At 38.0% G+C, this 12,092-nt stretch overlaps 1 protein-coding gene across 1 annotated transcript in view; it reads right to left on the bottom strand.

Moving 5' to 3' along the window:
- Bmp5 (bone morphogenetic protein 5) overlaps positions 1-12,092 on the bottom strand; it is a 150,487-nt gene that overhangs the window by 20,225 nt on the left and 118,170 nt on the right. The window lies entirely within an intron of this gene.

Genomic DNA, 12,092 nt, shown 5'->3' with positions numbered 1-12,092 from the left:
ATGGAGAAAATCTGGGAGCATTCCCATTAAAATCAGGAACCAGACATGGCTGTCCACTATCTCCACTCTTTTTTAGCATAGTGCTTGAAACTCTTGCAAGAGCAATAAGACAATAGAAGGAAATTAAAGGAGTAATAATTGGAAAAGAATAATTCAAGTTATCCCTTTTTGTAGATGATATGATAATATATCTAAGAGAAAACAAAATTTCCACCAGAAACTCCTAGAAATTATTACCACATTCAGTAAAGTGACAGGTTACAAAATTAATCTAAAAAGTCTGGAGCGCTTTTATACACCAATAACAAACAGTCAGAGAAACAGTACATGGACACACTCCCTTTCACAAAAGCTGCAAAAAACCCTCCCTTTCACAATAAAATAAAGTATCTTGGAAAAAACCTGACCAAAGACACTAAAGACCTCTACAATGAAAATTTTAAATCTTTACAGAAGGAGATTGAGGAAGACATCAGAAGATGAAAAGATCTCCCATGTTCATGGATTGGAAGAATTAATATTGTGAAAATGACCATCCTATCAAAGCAATATATAGATTCAATGCAATACCAATCAAAATGCCCATGACATTCCTCACAGGATTGGAAAAAAAATCCTAAGATTGATATGGAAGCACAGAAGACCTCGGGCAGCCAAAGCAACCCTGAGCACTAAGAGCCATGCTGAGGGGATGACAATACCACATTGTAAACTGTATTGCAGAGCTTTGGTCATAAAAACAACATGGTACTGGCACAAAAATAGACCCGTAGATCAATAGAACAAAATTGAAGACCCAAATATAAGTACATGCAATTTCAGCCACCCGATATTTGACAAATGGTCCAAGAATATTCACTGGAGGAAAGACAGCATGTTCAGCAAATGATACTGGTGAAACTGGATCTCCACCTGCAGAAGAATGAAATTAAAGCCCTATCTTTTACCTTGCACACAACTCAGCCCCAAATGGATCAAAGACCTCAATGTGAAGCCTGAAACTCTGAAACAGTTCAAAGAGAACATTCATAATAACCTTCAAGATATAGGTGTAGAAAAGATTTTCTAAACCAGACATGAATTGCTCAGGTAACAATGTCAAGAATCAACAAATGGGTGTCATTAAGCTAAAAAGCTTCATACATCAAAAAAAGCAACCAAGGAAATGAAGAGAAAACCACAGAATGGAAGAAAATCTTCACCAGCAACACATCTGACAGAAGTTTAACATTCAGAATATATAACGAACTCAAAAAACAAAGAATCATGAAAGGAAGTAACCCAATTAAAAGATGGGCTAAGGAGCTGAACAAAGATTTCACAAAAGAAGATAAAGATGGACTAAGGAGCTGAACAGAGAGTTCTCAAAAGAAAAAGTAAAGATAGCTATAAAACATCTTAAAAGATGTTCAACATCAGTAATAATTAGGGAAATGCAAATTAAAACAACTTTAAGATTTCATCTCACCCCAGTCATACTGGCTAAAATCAAGAGAACAAATGATACCAAATGTTGGAGAGGATGTGGGGAAAGGGGAATGCCCAACCACTGCTGGTGGGATTGCAAACTTGTTCAATCCCTATGGAAAGTAGTGTGGAGAACACTTAAAATACTAAAAATGAACCTACCATTTGACCCAGTTATACCACTCCTTGGCATGTACCCAAAGAACTCATCCTATTGCAGAGACACATACATCCATGTTTGTTGCTGCTCTTTCTTTTCACAGTAGCTAAGAGGTGGAAGCAACCTAAGTGTTCCTTAACTGATGAATGGATAATGAAAATGTGGCTCATTTATATGAAGCAGTTTTACTTAGCAGTAAAGAAAGATGAAATCATGAAATTTGCAGGTAAATGAATGGAGCTAGAAACTTTTATACTAAGTGAAGTAACACAGACTCAGAAAAAGAAAAAAAAAAACAAACAAACAAACGATGTATGTTCTCCCTCATATGTGGATCCTAGACCAAACCCCTATAAGTGAGTATGAATCCAGACATAACTACAAGAACCAGGATAATGAACAGGAACCACTGGGATAATGGAAAATAAAGACTCTGAAAAATAAGAACAGTAGGAAAAAGGTGTTAAGAAGGGAGATATAGATAAAAATGGGGTTATTTTAAGGGGAGGGAAGAGGGAGCATTATATAAAGAACCTTGAGGATAGATGGAAAGAAGGGTATTATTAAGGGAGAAATCAGAGAAATGGGGGCACATTAAGTGGGTAACCCATGGTGGAGGGGTTAGAATATGTGAGAGTTAAGTAATGCCTAGCTAGTTTAAAAATAAACAGAGGGAACCATATTAAATGAACAACTTACTGAAAAATTATACATACAAGTAGCTCCAAGGAATATAATATATGTCTAGGTAAGATTTATCTGAGAACATTTGGTCTTTACCCAAGCTTCAGGTACATAGCAAATGGTAATTAAAAGTACGAGACTGGTGGAACTAAGCTTCTTGGATGTTTAATAGCCATACTTTGAGACCTATATTAATTTGATCAGAGGGACATAAAGGACAGTTTTTGCTCCTTGCCCTGTAGGTTGACCAAGTTCCAGGGGACTATGAGCATTTCTCAAATGTCCTGTAACTGTGGTGAGTCACCTGTCCTCTTGGTCAAGGAAGCAATGGAAATCCCACCAAATGGACTTGAACCAATGTCCAGTATAGACAGAGGAGAGTCAACACAGAGGAAATATTTCCTCCATGCTTCCAAGTGAAGCCAGCCATGGTCAAGCAGGACCTTTGACTTAACTTCACATAGATGGAAGTGGTAAAAGAAAGGAGCCAGGGGCTCCTTCTAAGCCCATGTGATGCCTGAGGAACAGATCCTCAAATGACCTTAAGAGTAAAAGTAAATTGGTTTATCTGGGCCAACTCTATTTTCTTAAACACCCAAAAGGAATGTATAACCAAAGATTAAAGGGATCAATATAATTCTTTAAGAATCCCAGTGTATAGCTAAAGGCTATATAACAAGAAACAATGCCAGACAGGAGATACCTTCCTTTGAGTTGTTGGCCAGGGTGGCCTAAGAGACTCCCAGACAGTAACCCAGTATAGAAATGTGAAAATGAACAGCAGATCCCAATCTTATCTTAAGGATTATTGACAACTGATTGCTGCTAGATGAGGAAGTGCTGATCTTACTAAAAGAAGGAACTCTTTATCTAGTCAGATAGGCTGACTAGGTTCAGCTGATGAGGAAGCACTGGGGAACAGCTGGTGGCACCAACAGCACAGTGGACAGTAACAGGGATGACAGAGTATCTGGGCCCTGGTGGGGGAGGGAGAGAATATGGGAATGTGACATTTGGGATGTGGATATATAGATGAATAAGATTGTTTGAGATGTTCTGTGAACCTAAATATTTACAGCCAACTTTGAAAAGATGCATCTTTGCTCTGGAAATTGTTGAGTATATTTATGCTGTAATGAAATGCTTCTAATCACGTATTAAAAAAATAATATTTTTAAAAAATGAAAAGAAAGCCAAATTCAGTGCTAAGGAGTTTCTGGAAGGCTGTAAAATCTGAAGAACAGTTCACAAAAGGTATTCCGAAGATAAAAACTGTCCCAGGGAAGATTAAATAAGTTGCATTTCTCTCCTGAGCAAGGCTATGCTAGGGGTGGGGGCAGTTTTTCCCATTCCATCAGGCCCTCCCTCATCAGGCATTGGCAATGGAAAGGCAACAGATATAGCTACAACCAGGAGGCAGTCTCAGGAACTGCCTGACTCATGAAACCAATAGGTGCAGCAGGGACAAGAGAGACCCTCTGCCTCCTTAGTCCAGTATGGGGCCAGGCAACTACTGCCAAAACCTATAAACACATCAAGGATAAAAGAATACAAAGATTCCAAGTAAGATCCCCAGAATGTCAAATGACTCCAAACGCATATCTAAAGTTAATAAAGAACTAACCAAATTAATGCCTCTTACCCATGCTATGATGCTTAACAAAGATCTATGGAGAAAGCAATTAATATGACTGGACAGAACCTTTCCATGCTGTGTTAGACCTTGTCTATGACTTATTTAATATATGATGTTAACCTTTGAGTATTTTACAGATGTGAAACCCATTTGAAAGTTACCTGAAGAAACAAAGGCCAGCTATAGTTGTAAGATTCTTGGGAGTTTTATGGTTGGGTAAGATAAAAACAGAGGCTCCCAAAACTATACAACTCTTCAGGAAAAACTACAGTACCAGGGATGGGTTGCCCCCCTATGAGCTGTTGGTCAGAGAGAGCTCCCAGAGGTCCTCAAGTTAACCAGTGCTATTGCCACTAATGTCAATTGTACTCTAGAAAGTTTAGTAAGGCCATGTTTCTAAAGACACTGCTTGATGTGAGCACAGGAGAAGAAAAGACAGAGCTAAAACGCCATGCCACTGGATGGGTGGCTTTCATAGTGCCAAAAGGTGCTGTGCAGATGGTTAGGGGAAAAGGATCCCCTATGACTCTGCTCAACAATGGACTCTGCATGGTACATGCTGTGGACATGCCACACAATGTTTGCTAGTGCAATAATGGTGCAACTGACATACGTACAACTGAAAAATCTCTAATTGGATAAGGCCCACTCCTAGGAGTGGGAACACACATCTGGTGCTGTAGACCAGGCGAAATCCCTGTGCCAGGGAAGGCTACAGGCCCCTAGGGGAAGCTATTAGAAGTATTCTATTTAATGAACATGGTACACCTACTGGGATATCTTCTAGGCATTTTTATTTACATTCATGTTTGTTTAGATGTGTCTACTTCTTTCCATTCATCTTTATAGTAGGGGAAAACACCACTGAGATAGATCACATCTTGAAGACAAATGATGAGGAGGCCCAAGAGGTCAATATTTTGCCACGATACAACAGAGATAGCCCTGTATCTGCCATTCCCTCCAAGGCTCAGGGAAATTCATGGAAGAGATGGTGGAAAGTTTGTAAGAGCCAGAGGAAAGGGGTGGAGTGTAGTCCAAAAATAACTCATTCCTCCAAAAAGAGTTGGTGAAATGGTGCACCCTGGAAAAAGGGGTTGAGCCACAGCCATTTTGGAACTTGGAGCGAAGCATGTGACAGGCCAGGAAGCAGCGAACTGCTCCACAGGGTAAGATGAAACTGGCGCAGCACACAAAAGCTGATGGAGACTACGGGCAGGGTTTGAATGGCACATGGGTTATGAGTAGCCATTTCTTTGAAGGCAAGTCATTAAGAGGTGGAGCCAATGCCATATTGGGCACCTGGAACAGGGAGCAAGAGAGACAGGGGGGGTGGTAGATGGATGGTGAGTGCATTCCAAATATGGAAAAGGAAAAGTGTATAAGAATCCGTGTTTTTTTAAATCACCCTCTCCCAAATGTCATATAAACTATGCAGAATTCAAATAGGACATCTTATGTCTGTTTATTAGCCCTGGGACCTCAGAAGGCATGGGCACAAGCCTCCTAATGAGGGAGGAACAAGGAAAAAATTTGGTGAAACAATGAAATAGGGAAGATGAGGGGGCTGGAGAGATGGCTCAGCGGTTAAGAGCACTGACTACTCTTGCAGAGAACCTGGGTTCGATTCCCAGCACCCACATGATGGTTACCAACCACCTGTAACTCCAGTTCCAAGGAGATCCAGTGCCTTCTTCTGACTTCCATGAGCATTGCACAAGTGTACACTTACACACATGCAGGCAATACACCCGTACACATAAGATTAAAAAAAATAGAGAAGATGAAAGAGCAAAACAGCAATATAATTTATTGCAAAGAAAGTTCCTTTTAAGATTTCACCCACCAGCTTAATTATTCAACTCTTAGTGAAAGGATCTCATATCAGAAAGCAAATGATAACTCTGTGATCAGCCTCTTATTTTTACTGCAAATGATTATTCGTGGCCTGGTGTGGTGTCACACACCTTTAATCCCAGCACTCAAGACGCAGAGGCAGGCAAACAATTGTGTATATGTATATTTTTAATACTAAACATAAAATGAATATATGTACAGGAAAAGCCATAAACTACATATGTAGTTATTAAAGCTCCATGCTTATAAAAAAAGAACATAAAACCTTAAAGTTCAAATAATATAGGTTTATGAGGAGAAAGATATATATATATATATAATATCACATAAAGGTAATGAACAATGAAACTTTTAATGAAACCTGCTTCTATATGTCTGATTTCATAGAGGGTTAAGCCCATATGCTTATTCTGTCAGAAATAAAAATTAATGGGTATTTGAATTAAGTAAATTTACCTAAACCAGCAAAGTCTGCAGTGAGTTTACTATCAATGATTTGCAAGTTAAACTGTGGGAGGACGGGAAAGGAAATGATGTCTGTATCTTTAAAAATATCAACTGGCAGTCCTTAGGAGATTAAATGAAATGGATATAATTCTTTTGATGAACCCGTCAAAAAATGAAGTCATGCTAAAATTTACTAACTCATTCTAAAGCCATAGTTAACATGGAAAAAAATTTGCTAGCCCACTTAAACTGCAATGCAGGTGTTATAAATATGCTATTTCTCTGATTTATCTTGTAATGGTAACAGCATTAATAAAATAATGCAAAATATTGAAAATATTAAGTATTCATGCAAATTTTATGGCCAATTTCTACAAATAATATAGATTTATTCTTTAAATGTTATTTAAAATAACAATCTATTTCCATATGGTCCTGCACCTCCTCCCTGGCTCTTACTATTTTTTTGCCCCCTCTTTCACGATGGTCCTTGAGCCTTGGGTGGATGAAGTTTGATAAAGGAGTCCTGTCCATCATTCAGCAGACTGTTTATCTCCACACTTTCACCATTTGTGACTATTTGTGTTTCTGGCCCTCTGCTGCATGAAGGAACTTCATTATTCAGAACTGAGAGATTCATTAATGTCTTCTTCTTTATCCCTGTTCTATGTTCCATGAGTCTTAGATGTAGAGGTTGCATTGTGGATGTGTCACTTAGGCCTGGGCAATCCATTAACAATGTCTGTGTTTGACCAATTGTGGTACTTGGTAATATTCTCAAGCTCCTGGCTAACTGCTGATATGATTCTATGGCAATGGTGCCAGCATGCACAAGTTCCACGCAAACTTTGGCAGACAGGAACCCAATATAGAGCTGAGAAAATGAACAGCAGACTTCAATCTTATCTGAAGGAAAGTTGGCAACTGTTTGCGGCTAGATGAAGAAGATTTGGTCTTCCTAAAGAAGACAGATAGGCTGACAATACTCAATGGATCGACTTGCACTGGGGAAGAGCTGGGGACACTGACAACCCAGTCGGCCTTAACAGGGATGACAGAGTCTACGGGCTCCAGTAGGGGGAGAGGGAGAGGAGGGTTCCATTGGGGATGGGGGTATAAAGATGATTAAGATTATTTGAGATGTTCTGTATGAAATATACAAAAAATTCAATAAAATTAAAAATAATATTTTAATTTAGGAAAAGACATTGACAACACAGTAAAATTTAGGGCAGTAAAAAGTGTTGAAAATCCTGAGATCTATATAAACTTTCAATTTTCTGAACATTAATTATTGAAAACCAAAGGGACATAGGTTAACCTATCTATAAAGGAAACAACAAACTTAAACCCTAAACCTTCATATACATATATATATAATATATATATAATTTTCAAATACAGTGCCAGCTTCTGTAGGATGTATGATAGGTAGATGATAAAGACAGATGATCCATATAGTTGATAATATAAACAAATGATAGGTACATATATCTATACAGAAACATATAGAGATATCCTAAACATAATTTAAAAGTGAACCAACTATGATGAAAAGCTGTTATTTTGAAGCAAAATAGATGTTAGTTGTCTTTTGTTAACTTCCAAAGGAAAACGAAGAAAAGGAAGTGAGCAACTAGAGAATTAGGACAGAAAATTTTAGTTTATTCACAGAAACTGAAAACGATGAATATGGGTTAAGGAGGTTTAAAGGCAGTTATGGTGGAAATAGACTATCAATGAAATGAATGTGATATGTCCTTGAGCTTCATTTTTGATGGGGGAGGTGAAAAATGATATTGCTTCTTTAGTTGGCGTGGATGCTATTTGTTTGTGGAGAGAGATCTGTGCTTGTCTAGATATAAATTTGTAACCCAAAACAGAAGCTAATAAAATAATAGCTACATGGTATGTTTCTTAAACTGTGTTTAGCTGACCATCCATGCTAACAATACAAAGGACATCTCCACCCTAGAAGTCATTGGTGAAAAATTTATCTACAAGCTTTTGTTTCAATATGCTATAAAACTTGAAATATCTCCTACTCACTGTTTCTGCTTCTGGCTCAGTCTGTTTTCATGCTCACTAACTGGGTTAGTAGGATCAACATTCACTTAGTGTCCATGAAGAAATTTTACTGACTTTCATGATTTCATTTCTTTCCTGCCCTGTTACGTTCATGTGGACTCATTACTGCACCCACTTCGGTATTCTCATTTAAATAGATGACTGGAAACCTTCTGCATTCTTGATTACTTCACATTTCCTTAGTGTCCTCTTCTGGTGTCTTTGAGTCCCATCATCTCCTTTTACATTTCTGTCCTTAAGTCTTACTCCTAAAGAGTGTCACATTGGTAATTTCCTACAAAAATTTCTATCAGCTCAGAATGCTTGTGTATCTCAGTCATTTAACAGAGCTAGATGGTCCCATAACCTAAGCACATGGGTGAGGAATTCCATCCTTCCGTTTCTGGAAATGCCTACTTTTTCTCAGAGAAATGTCTCATACCACGTGCAAAATTATGCAACTAGTAAGGGGTATGTAGCCAGTATGAAATGAGAGAAGACATAGAGAGTATATAATAAAATGCAAAAATAACGAGCACTGGTTAAAGACCAAGTAGATGTGCCAGAGTAAACATGAGGGAAAGGGTTCCTAAATCTTTTTTTTTTTATTATTGAGCTTTTAAAATTTCATATAACACTTCCCACTCACATTCATATCCCCTCCCCTATCCATACCCCCCCCCCCACTGAACCCTATGCACTCTGCTATACATGAGTCCTATTCATTCAGGGGTTTGTATCCCAATGTCCTTCAGTGTAAATGTGTGCACTGGAGTCTAGTCAGGCCATCTGGTGGTCCTATGTAAGTCATACTCTCCCTCACCTAGCAGCAATCAGTCTCAAATCATTCTTGATCTAGTGCTGACTGGCCACCTATTTCTCACCTCCCCTTTGAGCCCTTGTTTAATTGAGCTGACATGGGTCCCAAGTTGGATCTCACCACTGCCACAGGCACACATGAGCAAGCCTCCATTGGCCTGGAAGCTTCCACCTCATATGTTTATGAACCAGCCATGGTTCTTACAATCTTTCTACCTCCTCTGCCTCAGTGATTCCTGAGCTGTGGTGGGTGAGGTTCCATATAGCAGTCCCATCCTACACTCTTACAGTCTCTTTTTTTCTCCAAAGCTTGGCCAGTTGAGGCCTTCTGTGTCTATCACACTCTAATGTACATGGAAGTCTCACTGGTGAGAGTTGAGGGTTGCATTAGCCCTCTCACTACCCCTTATTCCACTATGTTCCATGAGCCTTGATTTTAGGAATTCGACTGCAGATGTATTGCCTAGGACCGAGCATCACCCAGGTTTATGTTCTCTACGCCTGACCAGATGTGCAACTCTGCAGTAACCTCCATCTGTTACAAAAAGAAGTTTCTTTGATGAGTGCTGTACACTATGTTGGTTTCCAAAATCTTGAATGATTCACAGACTATTAAGGGTCTTTCTTTCTTTCTTTCTTTCTTTCTTTCTTTCTTTCTTTCTTTCTTCTTCCTTTCTTTCTTTCTTTTTTCTTTCTTTCTCTCTTCTTCCCTCCCTCCTTCCTTCCTTCTCCTTCTCTTTCTCCTTCTTTCCTTCTCCTTCTCTTTCTCCTTCTCCTTCTTCTTCTTGGTTTAGTTTTAAGACAGGGTCTCTCTATAGTCCCAACTCTCCCTCCCCTCTCTCTTTCTTCCTACACCATCCTTAGGTATCCAGGTTGGCTTGGAATTATGAGTTCTCCAGCCTTAGCCTCTTGAAATATGGGATTACACTACTGCATCATCATATCTCCTATAGTACTCTTTAAAATAGGACACAATGGAGTAAAATAGTCAGAATGACCCAACCAGGATTTTACTTCTATGTTCTGTGCTCTTTCAGACTTCCAATATTAAATAAATTAGAGATTGTACATAAAAAACTGCAATCTAGTCAGGCATGGTGGCGCACACCTTTAATCTCAGTGTTTGTGAGGCAGAGGCAGCTAGGTCTCCGTGAGTTTAAGGACAGCCTGGTCTACATAGTGAGTTCCAGGCTAGCTGGGATTATAGGGAGATCCTGTCTCAAAAAGACCAAAAAAAAAAAAAGCAATCTAACAAACCTCTATGATCACATTTTCTTAATCCTGCCTCCACAGCGTATTAGTCAGGGAGACTTCATTTATTATAAAAATCTGATACCATTACGGTGGTTATCATTTATATTTGGATAACTTCAAATTTGCACTGACATTTCAAACCTCCCAAGTACCAAGTGTTCTGTTTATATTAGCATCTCCTTACTTTCAGCCTGTCTTTAAGTCTAAATCTTATGAGTCTTTTGCAGTCTTCATGGTTATTACCTATTGAAAGTTTAGTTGTCATAGACATAAACCAGCCACTTTCTTTCTTCTTATTATTAAAACATGAGCTAGCTTTAAAACTACTACCTACCATATATTTTACAGAAATGGTTCCAATAGCCCACTTTTCAAAAGGAAATATTGACATGTTTTAGAATAAGCATGTACTCTTAAATGCATTGGAAAATTGTTGAAAAGTTTCATGATTTTCGTTGCACGTGTTTTATGCAACTGTGGTTATAGAAGTGCATTTGCTACTTTGAAGTCAAGAAAAGATGATAAAGAGTTAGCCAACAAGGAAAAGGACTTTGATGATTCTAGTTGCCAGAACTTTCTGCCAGAATAATTACATGTTCTAAGAATGAGTATATGACTTTTTTCCTTTGTAATTTCCTCAAAAAAATGTACTATTCTATTCAGTGTTCAGAAAGCCCTTTTCTTAAAGGTGCTACATTAAATTAATGACATTTCAAAAAAATTCAGAAATTTTCTATATGAAGAGAAAGAAATACAGCTTTAACAGGCTAGTATTTGTAAGGTAGAAAGGCCTTAGAAGGTTATTTCCCTTCATCTTCATATTAAGAAATTACAACTTTTTGCCAAGCTAAATATTTTGTGAAGCTATTTACTAGGTTTGTAATATAGCATTAATATCATATTTTACTTTCCAGTGGGGGGGAAATCCTTCAATGGGAAATTATGTGAGAGCTTCATTTTATAAATAGCATTTAATTTAACATAATGTAACACCACATAGAATGCTTCCCTCCTGCTTCTGTTGGTACATATACCAAGAAGACTTCTTTCACCTGACACTTACACTTTAGGAGGGTGCCGTACAATAAATTCCACTTTCTGAGAATTTCAGATGCTGGAGCATTTGTTATTTTCAAGTAACTTCAGAAAAATGAAGATTTTGAGAATAAGAGCAAAGAGTATTTGAAATTAGAATTCCACCCTGCTGCGATACTGCTAGTGAGGTCATGACTGTTTTATGTATCAGATCATCCATTGTGTCTAGCAAAGTCCTGTGACTATAATGACTGTTAACACAGACCCACACACATGCAAGTAAACAAGCATTTGTGTACTAAGCTGAGATATTCTATGATAAAAATAATTTCTTTTATTAATGTAAACATCAATTTTATCTAATTTTGCTTCACATAAAACACATGTAGTCTGGACTAAGCAAGGTCCTTCTTGGTGTAAAGAGTAAGGTGGAAGCCATCTTGGATCCTGGCATTTATCAACTTTTTGACCAGAAAAAAATTTTATTTTCTTTTCCAAACAAGATGATACTAAATTTAAAAATATTCATATCAGCAGTGTGTTCATAGCATTTTTCCAAGTTTATGTATTCATGTGATTGGACAGTCCAGATACAGCCCTCCAGAGAATTAATAGAAATAGAAAGCATTACCTTAATTCTCATACACTCTACTCTGCTCCTATTTT

Source organism: Nannospalax galili, unplaced genomic scaffold (genome assembly GCF_000622305.1).
Source record: "Nannospalax galili isolate Female #2095 unplaced genomic scaffold, S.galili_v1.0 scaffold522, whole genome shotgun sequence".
Lineage (NCBI taxonomy): Eukaryota > Metazoa > Chordata > Mammalia > Rodentia > Spalacidae > Nannospalax > Nannospalax galili.
The sequence above is the reverse complement of the archived record's forward strand: the minus strand, read 5'-3'. Positions and strand labels throughout refer to the sequence as shown.